The following is a 13,862-nucleotide window of genomic DNA, read 5'->3' on the forward strand; positions in this document are numbered from 1 at the left end:
AGGCTTTGTCAGTGGGTCAGCTATATTGTCAAGTGTAGGTACTTTACATATTTTCACATCTCCTCTATCTATTATCTCTTGAATGAGATGATAACGCCTAAGTATGTGTTTGGATCGTTGGTGAGATCTAGGCTCCTTAGCTTGTATGATAGCACCATTGTTATCACAATAGAGACCAATGGGATCCACAATGCTAGGGACTATGCCAAGTTCACTAATGAACTTTTTGATCCAAATAGCTTCCTTTGCTGCACTTGAGGCAGCAATATACTCGGCCTCGGTTGTAGAATCAGCAACTGTATCTTTCTTTGAACTTTTCCAGCTCACAGCGCCACCGTTCAAGCAAAATACATAACCAGATTGCGATCTAAAGTCATCCTTATCTGTCTGGAAGCTAGCATCGGTGTAACCAATTACAGCCAATTCTTCCTGATCTCCATATATCAAGAATGAGTCCTTAGTCCTTCTCAAGTACTTAAGGATATTCTTGACAGCTACCCAATGCGCATCACTAGGATCAGATTGGTACCTACTCGTTGCACTTAAAGCATACGAGACATCTGGTCAAGTACATAACATGGCATATATGATAGATCCTATTGCAGATGCATATGGAATCTTATTCATACGTTCCCTTTCTTCCTTAGTTGAAGAGGATTGTGTTTTTGATAGACACAGGCCATGTTGCATAGGTATGAATCCTGTCTTGGAATCATGCATACTAAAACGTCTCAGCACTTTGTCTATGTATGTACTCTGACTTAGGCCAAGCAGTTTTCGTGATCTATCTCTATAGATTCTGATTCCTAATATATAGGCTGCTTCACCTAGGTCCTTCATAGAAAAGCATTTCCCCAACCAAGACTTTACTTGTTGCAGGGTAGGGACATCGTTTCCAATGAGTAATATGTCATCTACATATAACACCAGGAACACGATCATGCTCCCACTAACCTTCTTGTAGACACAAGGCTCATCTTCGTTCTTGATGAATCCATATTGTTTTACCGTTTCATCAAAACGAAGATTCCAGCTTCTAGAAGCTTGCTTCAATCGATAGATTGATCTTTGTAGCTTACATATCTTTTGGGCTTCTTTTGGTATGTCAAATCCTTCAGGCTGTGTCATGTACACATCCTCAAGAAGATTCCCATTAAGGAAAGCAGTTTTGACATCCATCTGCCATATTTCATAATCATGATATGCAGCGATAGCAAGTAAAATCCGAACAGATTTAAGCATTGCAACTGGTGAAAAGGTTTCATCACAGTCAACCCCATGAATTTGTTTATATCCTTTTGCAACCAGTCTTGCTTTATAGGTATGTACCTTACCATCCATGTCAGTCTTATTTTTGAAGACCCACTTGCATCCTATAGGATTAACTCCTACAGGAGGCTCTACCAAGGTCCAAACTTGGTTTGTGTACATGGAATCTATTTCGGATTTCATGGCTTCTAGCCACTTCTCAGACTCGGGACAAGTTATGGCCTCTTGGTAGGTCACAGGCTCATCTTGATCCATGAGTAATACATCATCTTGATCTGTTATGAGATATCCATATCTCTCAAGTAGGTGACGTATTCTGCTTGACCTACACTGGTCTTGTTCTACTTGAGCAGGTTGCTCTTCCACAACCACTTGTGTTTCCTGCTCTAATTCCTCCATAGGTGTATCGATACTTTGTGATTCTTGAATTTCTTCAAGCTCTACTTTCCTCCCACTGGTTCCTTTGGAAATAACATCCTTTTCTAGGAAAACTCTAGTTCGAGCGACAAACACTTTTCCCTCAGAAGGATTGTAGAAGTAATATCCTCTTGTTTCCTTAGGATACCCCACAAATAAGCATCTGTCAGATTTGGGCTCAAGCTTAGTTGAAATTTGTCGTTTCACATAAACTTCGCAACCCCAAATCTTCATGTAAGACATATGTGGTTTCTCACCACTCCATATCTCATATGGTGTCTGTCGCACCTCGAAAAATGGGGATACGACTTTAAAGCGATGCGTGATCGCACGCTCACAATGATGGACTGAACAGAGTCGCCACCGAACTTTATTTATTCCTAAAAATGAAAGGGGAAATATCGATAAAACCCAAGAAAGAACGACAATGATTATGGTCATTGCAACCAAATCAGGGTTCGGGAGTCGATTACGCAAGGGGAAGGTATTAGCACCCCTCACATCCGTTGTACTCAACGGGAACCATTAGGTTAGTTGTGTGCATTAGTGTTAGATGAAATGTTAGGCTTTTCGAATTATTAGGTGGGAAAGAAAGAAAGGATGAGAAGAGAATGTTTTTGGATTTTTGACGAAGGACTAAACCTAAGTTTTTTATTAGTGGGCCTGACATGATTTACGAATCCTGCTCCTACGTATCTCAAAAGAGAAATCAAGGCTTACGTACTTCTGGGTAGAAAATGTTTGTTTGTTGGTCGATTTTAGCGAAAGCTGTTTTGTGTCAAATCGACGAAAACATTGTTGGACTACCCAAAACAGGTGGAAAAACATTGCCTTGCATTGTTTAGAAACAAAGTACTTTTCATTTGTGAAAAGGTTTAAAAGATCAATCGCACGGTGGCGAGGAAAGAAATTGATTGATTTGATGTGTTTTGAATAATGTGGAGACCTTGGATGAGCGAGATATACATCTCGAATCCTAGTCTCAGGAGTGCACGGTATACACTATGTTCCATTTCCATCTTTATTGAAAAAAGTATTAAGGTAGGAATTAGGTATTTTGAAGTTTGAAAGACGAGTACTTGTGACTTACAAGCTCTTACAACTTGGGTCTAATGCTCGGGACTACGTCTAGACATCCCATCCAGGCAGTCTGTTTCTTTCCAATATTGCTAAGAAAATGATTCGAATATTTACGAATGTTTTGGAGGGAAGACGAATATTTATGGCTTAGAAGCTCTTACAGCTTGAGCCTAATATTCGGGAATACGACTGGATATTCCATCCAGGTAATCTTTTTCTTCCAACTTTATTAAGAAAAAGATTTGAATATTTGGAGTGTTAAAGAGAAGACGAATATTTACGGCTTACAAGCTCTTATAGCTTGACCCCAATATTCGGGATTACGACTGGACATTCCATCCAGGTAATCTTTTTCTTCCAACTTTATTAAGAAAATGGTTTAGATATTCATAACTATTTTGGAGAGAAGACGAATATTTATGGCTTACAAGCTCTTACAGCTTGAGCCTAATATTCGGGATTATAACTGGATATTCCATCCAGGATAATCTTTTTCTTCACGTTTTAATTAGAAAACGATTTGAATATTAGAGTGTGGAAGGGAAGACGAATATTTATGGCTTGCAAGCTCTTACAGCTTGAGCCTAATATTCGAGATTATAACTGGATATTCTCTCCAGGATAATCTTTTTCTTCACGTTTTATTTAGAAAATGTCTCAAATAATAAATTAAAATAATCAAAGTACAGAGGTTTGAAATTATTTAAAGTTAAGTTGATGTTGTTTAAGAGTTCATTGTAAGAAGGCCCAAGAGTAAGCCATGTGAGGTTGATGGCGATGCTTAAAAGCAATCGACTTACAAGGGTATGGAAATGGGCTCGACATTGAATCGAGAATCAGGTGATTTATATTCTTAAAGCGGGTTTAAATGGATGATGAAACTAAAGGAAACCCACCTTGTGTTATTAAGTGATAATGAAACTATGAGTGTAGGAGAAATCATAATAAAACATAAACATGAAGAAAAAAAAATGAATGCTAAAGAAAACGAATGATATAAATGGGTATTGAACCCAAGACCAAAAGCTTGCCAAAGAACTCCTTGACCAACCCAACCAGATAAACATCCTTGTTATATAGTTTGAAACGCTAATACATAATATAACAAAAGACGCACCAAACCTTTTAAATAAAACACAAAGTTGAAAACAGTACGACGAATAACCAAAGCTCATGTTGAAAACAGTATCGACGAATAACCAAAGATCATTGAAAATAGTAACGACGAATGACCAAAGCTCAGTTTTCTTTCCATTTTGAAAATCAAAATTTTAACAGCAAGTTAACATCACAAACAGGCAGCAGTGTTGCTAAATCAAACATGGAGTTCAAAGCATAATCGAAACATAGAAATAAAGCTCGGAAAGGAAGCTAACCGGTTGCGGCGAGTTCGATCAACGAATGTGAGTAAGCGTTTCACCTGAACCGGTTTTGATCTTCTTGTCCGCTCTTCACCACCAAGAAAAACTATGGCTTTCTCTTCTCCTTGTCGTCGACTCCTCTTTCTCTCAGTGAACAGTAACGGCGCTTTTGTGTTTTTCAGAATTCTCTCTTCCTTATGGGTGAACAGTGGCGGCTATCCAAACTTTAGGGTTTTTCCGGCTCTCTTCTCCATGAACAGTGGTCTCTCTTATATATGACTCATCTCCTCTCTGCTGTGTTGCTGTGTTTCCTCAGAGTAGTGGGAAGTGTCTATACTGGGAGAGGTTTTGAATTTTGTCCTTATTCCAGCTTGTGGTCCCCTTCTCAATTCTCTTCATTTTGAAAACTTTACTGTTGGTAAGAAGGTTTCACCACTGTAAACTCATTTGAATGAAATATGTGCTTTCACTTTTTTGGAATTGAACTTATTTTATGTGGTGTTGTTGTGGCAACTTGACACGGTTTTGGTCTTGGCATGTCTTCAAATTTTGCAACCTTGAATGTGCTACTTATGTCATCAGGTGTGAAGTGAAATTCATTGCCATCTCTCACTGAGTCCACTTCAACTGGAATTGCTGCCATAGGACGATCTCTAGTGTGTGGTGGAGGAAATCGGTCTAGTACTTCAAAGCAAGCCTCACACAAATCAAAATCAAGATAAATAATGCAATGCCACCTTCGCCTAAGTATAGATACAGTAGAACAACCATCACAACAATATTGAACAGATGAAGCGATAGTGTCTTCTTCAACCATGACCTGGTTATTTCTAGCACTTATGTCAGCTGAGCCAGGAACTGGAACTACACCCTTAACACCATCATCTGCAGCTAACAATGTCTGTTTTGGAAAAGGGACCTGAAGAAATCTCGAAGATATGGCCAAACTGCTAGCAGTATGAATAGCTTCACCGGACGAAAAAAAAAGAAGCTTCTTGAGTAATTCAACAGCAGGTGCTACACTGTGAACTCCTGAATCTTTTCCATGCAGAGCCAAGCATTCAGCATAACAATAAATAAGTTCAACTGCAGACATAACAATGTTGTTCATGGTTCAGGTCACCAACAAGTAATAAGTCTAAATTTGTCCCAGGGGCAAGATATAGCTCCTCCAAGTTATGCCATTTCTTATTATTTTCGGCTTGAGCCAAGTCAAACCAATAACCACCAAAGTGGTTTCCATCACCTGCCTGGCTGATGATAAAGGGTAGATATGCCGCAATACGTAAAGAAGCTTTTTAAGACAACAGGACCATTACTGAATCGGTGATATTCCTTAGAAAGTATGGCATGGATTAAAGCTTGACCAATATTAGAAGCATGTGTGTAAGTCCCAGAATAGGGAAAACCATCGTCTGATGGATGAACCTGACTATTTGGCACTTGTTTCCAAGCATGACAATTCCTGAGATGCATTGACAATTACAAAAGACTCACTTCCAGCCTTCCACTTTATCCAAGAATTGAAGGCATCACATCTGTAGAAGAACGCACCATTCGTTGTTTTCATTGTCACCGCAGCCTGAAGATGAGATCCAACAACAGTTTCGGAAGCGGAGACAGATGCAGTAGATATGTCTGAAGACGACCATTTGAAGTCACTTGTTGCCTTTTCACAACCTCCTACAGCCTTTATCTCAGCATCCATGATTTCTTGAACAACTGTGATAGTCTCCTTTTTGTCATTGGCACCACCAAGATAGTTCACAGAAGCTGCCAAATTTCCAAGTCCTGGAGAATAAGCTTTCAAGATTTTAGTATTCCGCCAACCATGTTTTAAGGCGATATCATTGAAACCGGCACAACTCTCCAATAATCCGACTGGTAATCATCAACCTTAACATCATCACTCTCTGTAATATAAATCTCGTGTGTGCCATGAGCATGTGCAAAAACCTTTATTTGGATAAGATATTGACGGCCAGATACAACATACCAACGTGCCATTAGAGGAATAGATTCAATTTCTTCCAAAGGATCACCAGAACTAGACAAAGGTGTTATATATAATGATAAAGAAGCTAGCAGGACCGATAGCAAACCCATTTCCAATGGCAACAGTTGTGTTTCCTGCAGCATCAAGAGCATCAGTTCTCTCACGAATTATGTGACTCATTCCAGCCATCTCGGCAATACCTCCGACATTATTACTGATTGGACCGTATGCATCGATGGCTAATCCGGTTGCTATAGTACTCAACATTCCAAGTGCAGCAACAGCAACAACATGCATGGCAGCAAAACTGAAACTTACAAAAATACTAATTGCAAATGGAAAAAATTGGAATGATAACAGACTTGTATCCCAAGGCAAGACCAAAGATAACATTGGTAGCAACACCAGTCCTACAGGAATCAGCAACATCTTGCACAGGGCTGTATGCATTGCTGGTATAGTATTCAGTAACAAATCCAATGATAAGCCCTGCCCAAAGACCAACAGAAACACACACTAGCTGCCAGTTCTTTACAACTTTCTTCTCTCCAAAATTGAAGATGGTGAAGGTAGATGGGAGTGCTACCCAAGATGGGCAGTAAGGAATGCATCACAATACAATTCTTTTATCGTATCCACAACTTCATGGCCAAATAGATGATGAATAATGCATGATCCATCCTGATAAAAGTAAATTCGTGGTAGTAAGGATTTAATAGAGTCTACATTATGCTCAGGATGTATCACAACAATCTCTTCATCGGTCATTACTGTCATCTGTTGGAACAATTCTACAATATTTGCACCCATGTAAGAATCAGGCCCATAATATATGCTCAAATCTGGCACTTGGGCAAATGCCTATAGAATAGTCTGGATAACGTTTGATGAGGTACAGGTTATTGTTGGCACAAGCTCATGAGCATATGCCTTTGTGTCTAACTTAGTGTTAATGTATATGACATGCAAAGAAGTAAACCTAGAAGCTGGCTCAAGATACTCCATATAAGTAGAGGTAGCTGCAGCATCAGCCAGTGAACAACCAATACGCTCATTTGACATTCTATAAACATCGACCTTAATGAAACCGACTTGATCAAGGATGGCGCGCACATTTTCCGACATAAAGTCCACACCTAGCACTGTTATGGATTTGCATCCAACTTTTGCCATATTTAGCTCCAACAGTCTTTTTAAGCTCGAATTAACAATATTTCTTCGATCAATATCAGAAAGTTCAGAAGCAGAGAAATTGTTCACAAGATTTGGTTTCTCATTTTGAGTTTCGCCGCACAAATCAAACGATGGTACTGAGAAAACACCAAGAGATGGCTCTTCAATGTGTTTGAATTGATCATTCCAATCTTGTTCCACAACATCAGTTTCCACGTCATCATCAAGTGGAAAATAAAAAAAACAACAACATCACCAAGAATCTCCTCCGACACACCGTTAAAATTGTTTTCGAAAAACCAACAGTTCTTCATATTAACATTATCCGGAACTGAACTGGAAGTTTAAACGGCGGTGGCGGTTTGGTGCGGTATACGGTTACCGACGGAAGCATGGATGAAGCACTTTGGCATTCATGGACTTATGTTAGAACTCACTTTGAGTCTTCTTCCTCCCCTAATAGGTGCATCTACAGTCCTTGACTGCATAAGGGCTGTCAAATGATCAATCTCAAACCTGGTGAAAGTTTTCTGCTTTAACAGTTTCTCAAGTTCAATTAATCCACCTTGATCTGAGTCAGAACAATTAATTTGAACATTACTTTCACCAACTGCTCCAGCCTTACGACCTCAAGCCGACACTCACTTTCACGCAAGCATGAAGAATTGCTGACATTGGTAGTCGTTGCAGATGCTACTGATGCAGCTCGAAGTGCATCAGATATTATTCGAACCGAACCTGGCCTTAGGGTTATCATAAGTGTTGTTTTTCAATGAGTAAAGAACTATGTGACTTATGCAGTCTCAATTACACATGTGGGGTGTATGACTTATACGCTACGGCACCTATTAATGGCACAGGAACTAAACCTTCCTCAATAACAAGAATTCTGTAGTAGTCGTCCTTCAAGGGAGGAACACAAGTGCATATAGGTTCAAGCAGCAGTTCAATCACATCAATAAAACTTTGACTAGGTTTTCTATGACCTTTGATGCTCTTGGCATTCAAAACATGAGTTTTTCCATGGCCATTGCCAGTGCCAGGAGCTTCTGTGTTTGTAGGCCCAACACCAACCTTACCATCACTATTCTGTACTGTTTCTTTCTCCGATGATTTACCGAGATAGCACCAGCACCAAGGGATTGTGCTGCACCTTAATGACGCAACAAGTGCTACATCAGTAACTGCATAGGATGCACGTAACGCATGAAAGTCAAGTGACCGATCCAGATGGTGTATCGGGACAGCAGTAAGTGTTCTAAATCTTCCATTGATGCGTCCAACAATTTCATGCACCTGGCTTGTATGCTTTTGATGTTCAGAGACATCTGTCCTAGCAGGCGCAACAATTTGCAGCAAGACAACTTCATGGTGATTGGTATATTGGTAATTGGCTTGGGTGTTCTGTGATTTCCTGCCACAGCGTTTGGCTAGCGGCTTCGGTGTTACTCGTCGTCGGCGTTGCCGTCAGGGGCTTGCTTTTGTATCTTTAGCAATGCTGTTTTGATGCGTTTTATTTGGTAAATCTTTCGGGCTGCGTCTTGGGCTCGTGTTCTGCTTTTTCTCTTTTTTTTTTCCTAACGTCTCTCTCTTTTAAACTTATCATATCAATTGCATCCACAAGCTTTGGTTTTGCAGTGACTTTCTTCTGAACAGGTTTAGGGGCCACCGCCACTCTTCTAGCCACTGGAACTCCCTTAACAGCAGCAGCAGGATAGACCTGTTTCTTGTTATTCATCAGTTGGTTTTCTTTTAGTCTGAGAATCCAACTCCACGAAACATAACAATTGCCCATCTAGTGTCGGCAATGTCCATAGCAGTGACGAAAAATCCTTCTCTTCATTCTTTGTTGATCCACTTAAATGGAAATGAGTAACTGACTTTATAGGATTGTTGCATGTTTTGGGTCCCTTTTGACATCACAAACAATGAGGACCCATTACAAGCTCCAGCTATGGCACTGATGTAGTAATTATTATCGCACTGCTCCATAATCCATTCCTTGTGAAGAAAACTGGAAGACAACTCGTAAACTTGTGTTGTGAAACTAGTGCCAGTTTTGTAAATTATATATATTTTTTTGGATAATCTATGATTTGCAATGAATGACAATTGGTGTCCTTATAGCGAGACATAGTCGTCCTTTTCCTTAGAACTTCCAAGTATTCATATGATGGGATACTTTATCCACATGCCATGTAAATGGATGATTATAATTGAATGAATGAATGAATATGTGGAATTCTTGAATATGAAAATGAAAAGTTTTCCAAAGTGAATGAAGAAGTATGAATAAACATTTCGAATATGAAATGCAGAAATATGAACATGAAATGGAGGATATGAATGTGTGTAGAGGAACATGTGGAATTTATTTTAGTCATGCATGAATGAAATGATTGTAGCATGAATGAATAAAAGATCTTTCAACATGAAGTGAAGAGTTTAAACGTGAAATGTTCATGAGGAGAAATTCAAATGACTGATTGATGGAAAAAAAATTTCAGTGTCAAAATCAGGGTATGACAGTTGCCCCTATTTAAACATCCTCCGCCACAGGAAAATGAAACAGAACTTTTCATCGGATCGTAGTGGGGGATGGTTAAATACCACGAAGACCCAGATTTTGACCCTGAAAAATAAAAATGCTATGATATGATATGCATGGTGAAAGACTCTAATATTTTATTGAATTTATCTGTTAGGGACACAGTGAATCCTTAACAAGAGATGCTACTGGACAAACCGATCTGTGGGGAATGCTGATGGTCCACAGGGAGACAGACCAATGGTAAAAACCAAATTGCTGGGGAAAATAATCCTGCTGGAGAAACAGACACACAGTAGAGAGTACTCAAAGTGGAACTCGGAAAACGACACTTAGAATACAAGAGATTTCGGCAGTAAGTTCACACATGACTTACTAAACCCGAATAAGAAAAATTTCTACAACAGGTTCATACATGACCTGACAATATTGGAATAAAAAGTTCAGCAACAGGTTCATACATGACCTGGTAAAACTGGAATGAAGGCTCAACAGCAACGGGTTCATACATGACCTGACAATGCTAGAGAACATCAAGAAGTTCTGACAGCAGGTTCAGACATGACCTAACAAACTCAGAAAAATTCCAAAAGAGTATATCAACAGGTTCATACATGACCTGATAAAACTTGAACATTTTGAGAAAATTTCCAGAACAAGTTCATACATGACTTGACAACATTGGAAAGATTCTTCAAAAATAGGTTCGGACATGACCTGGGAATATTGGAATAAAAGCTCAACAGCAACGGGTTCATACATGACCTGACAATGCTGGAGAATATCAAGAAGTTCTGACAGCAGGTTCAGACATGACCTAACAAACTCAGAAAAAATTCCAAAAGAGTATATTAACAGGTTCATACATTACCTGATAATGTTGGGGAATATCAAGAGGTTCCATAAACAGATTCAAACATGACCTGACAATACTGGAACAAAGGCTCTACAACAACGGGTTCATACATGACCTGACAATGCTGGAACATACCAATAATTTTCAAGAACAGGTTCATACATGACCTGACAAAACAGGAACTTTCAGAGAATTTTCAACAACAGGTTCATTCATGACCTTTGACTATTCAAAGAATTTAATTAACAGGTTCATACATGACCTGACATCACTTGGAAAAAATCAAAGGGAGTTTTATCAACAGGTTCATACATGACCTGAGAATATTGGAAAACATACAAAGGAACATCGTTGGAGTTTTCTAACACGAAGAACCTCCAAGCTTCTGGAAATTCTTCAAGATGATAAGTCATACATGACTTTCACGGAACCATCAGGAAAGACAAGGTATTCAAACTCTCTGTACGTGCCAACAACAATTTGACTTTGACCGTAAGCAATGGATTACAACCAGATTCTTTAACGGATTTTGCCAACAACAATTGGACTTGATGAAAGTCAATAGTAAACAATTACCGGCTACAACGGAGTTTGCCAGCAACAACTGGACTTGAAATGATGTCGGCGACAACCAAACTTCAGATATCAATCACAAGTGTATTTATAAACAGACTGACAGTGATGCCAACGACAATTGGGTTTAAAAATAAATGTTGGTTACAACCAGACCTTAAAGGATACCAGTTACAACTGGATTGGGTCAAAGACACTGGTGACAACCAGAATTAACAGACGATGCCAGTAACAACGGGTCTCAGAGGTCAAGGGATACAATCAACAACGAGACCTGAGATTATGAAAATGAGCGCGAAGCACTTCGGGCTATGCATGATTTGGATTTTGCTTATATGCATGATGTATGAATGATCATGAAATACAAATGCTGACAATATACAGACTGGAAATTAGGGAAAGCTTTATGGAGGTACTGAATCCTCAACACCAATAACTCAACCAAAGGAGTGAGTAAATGCATCAAAGGAGTATCTATAAAGATGAATAGTTACAACTGGCCCAATAATCCTTCCAAAGAATGATAAATTTGTGCTCTCTGGAGATAGATGTTGATCATCCAGGGGGAGTCTTGCAACTTGAGACTTGCGGGGAAAGCTGAAAGATTTCCTTTTAATATTTCCACATGTCAAAGCAAAATTGTGTTTCTCAATATGTTGAAAATTTCTTTTTTGAGTTCAAAATTTCATTATTAACAAATAAATGACATTTTGCATAACAAAGAAAATCAGAGAAAAACAGCAAATGATAGAATTTGATGGGCAAACTTGTATTTATTCAAGAATGGTAGCACACAAATGGCGTAGCTCCATGGAATGTTACAAATTTGAAAATGGCAATAGGGAAAGGTTTACATTGAATCACAATGACTACTACCATCCCTAATAACAATGACTCCACGAGACCTCGCTTCTGAAGGGAGTAACTAGATTGATCTTCCATTTTTAGCTCTTCTATATTGATCAGTGACGAACCAATGCAGTCTATGCCTTTTGTCCCTAATTTTGTCTGGATCGCCCTTTCGGGTTTTCAATCCACCGGGATGCTCCTTTTTGCCTAAGTTGCCCTTTCAGGTTTTCAACTTAGCGAGCTACCATTTTTTTTTATCCCTAACTTTTGCCTGGACCGCCCTTTCGGGTTTTCAGTCCACCGGGATTTGTCAGGCATAGTATCTTTTGACTGCATCAGAGTTCACAGGGTGAATGAGCTCTTCTCCATCCATAGTTGTGAGAAATAGAGCACCTCCGGAGTATGCTCTCTTTACAACGTATGGGCCTTCATAATTGGGAGTCCACTTCCCACGTGAATCTTTGTGTACTGGCAAGATCTTCTTGAGCACGAGATCTCCTTCTTTGAACTCTCGAGGACGGACCTTCTTGTCAAATGCCTTCTTGATTCGTTGCTGGTACAATTGTCCATGGCACAGAGCGGTCATCCGCTTCTCATCAATGAGATTAAGTTGATCATAGTTATTCTGGATCCATTCAGCTTCATCCAGCTTGGCTTCCATCAATATTCTCGTGGAAGGTATCTCTACTTCGATCGGGAGGACTGCGTCCATCCCATATACTAAGGAGAATGGGGTTGCCCCTGTTGAAGTGCGGACTGAGGTCCGGTATCCATGCAAAGCAAAGAGTAACATCTCGTGCCAACCCTTATAAGTTTTTACCATCTTTTGCAGGATCTTCTTGATATTTTTATTGGCAGCTTCAACAGCACCATTCATCTTTGGATGGTATGGAGAAGAATTATGGTGGTCAATCTTGAAACTCTCACATAATTCTGTCATTGTCTTGTTGTTCAAGTTTGAACCGTTGTCGGTGATGATCTTGCTTGGGATTCCATAGCGGCAGATAATTCCTTCTTGATAAAGCGAGCAACCACATGTCTCGTCACATTGGTGTAGGAAGCAGCCTCTACCCATTTAGTAAAGTAATCGATGGCGTCCAGGATGAAGCGGTGACCATTGGAAGCTTTAGGCTCTATAGCACCAATCATGTCGATGCCCCACATTGAGAAAGGCCAAGGTGATGTTAAAACATTCAGTAGTGTTGGCGGTACATGCACTTTATCAGCGTAAATTTGGCATTTATGACATTTTCTTGCATAGCTGAAACAATTAGACTCCATGGTCAACCAGTAATAGCCAGCTCTCAAAATCTTCTTCGCCATGGCATGTCCATTGGCATGGGTCCCAAAGGATCCTTCATGAATTTCCTTGATTAACATATCTGCTTCGTGTCTATCCACGTATCTGAGCAGAACCATGTCATGGTTTCTCTTGTAAAGCACATCATTGCTCAAAAAGAATTTGGACGATAACCTCCTCAGAGTTTTCTTATCCAACAATATAGCGTCCTCTGGATACTCTTGGTTTAGAAGATATCGCTTGATGTCATGAAACCATGGTTTACCATCAGTTTCTTCTTCAATCAGCTGACAGTAAGCAGGCTCATCTCTTCGCTCGATTCGAATAAGTAGAGCTTCATTATGGAATCTGACTTGGTACATTGATGCTAATGTTGCCAAAGCGTCAGCCACTTGATTTTCTACTCTTGGGATGTGATGGAAAGTGATATCATCGAAGTA

The 13,862-nt window shown here is 39.6% G+C and overlaps 2 pseudogenes; both read right to left on the reverse strand.

Moving 5' to 3' along the window:
• Window positions 1–6,174: 6,174 nt before the first annotated feature.
• LOC127078704 (pyrophosphate-energized vacuolar membrane proton pump 1-like) lies at window positions 6,175–6,709 on the reverse strand (annotated as a pseudogene).
• An 8-nt stretch (window positions 6,710–6,717) lies between these two features.
• LOC127084902 (quinolinate synthase, chloroplastic-like) lies at window positions 6,718–7,248 on the reverse strand (annotated as a pseudogene).
• Between the last annotated feature and the right edge of the window lie 6,614 nt (window positions 7,249–13,862).

This window comes from Lathyrus oleraceus, chromosome 5, assembly GCF_024323335.1.
Source record: "Lathyrus oleraceus cultivar Zhongwan6 chromosome 5, CAAS_Psat_ZW6_1.0, whole genome shotgun sequence".
Classification (NCBI taxonomy): Eukaryota; Viridiplantae; Streptophyta; class Magnoliopsida; order Fabales; family Fabaceae; genus Lathyrus; species Lathyrus oleraceus.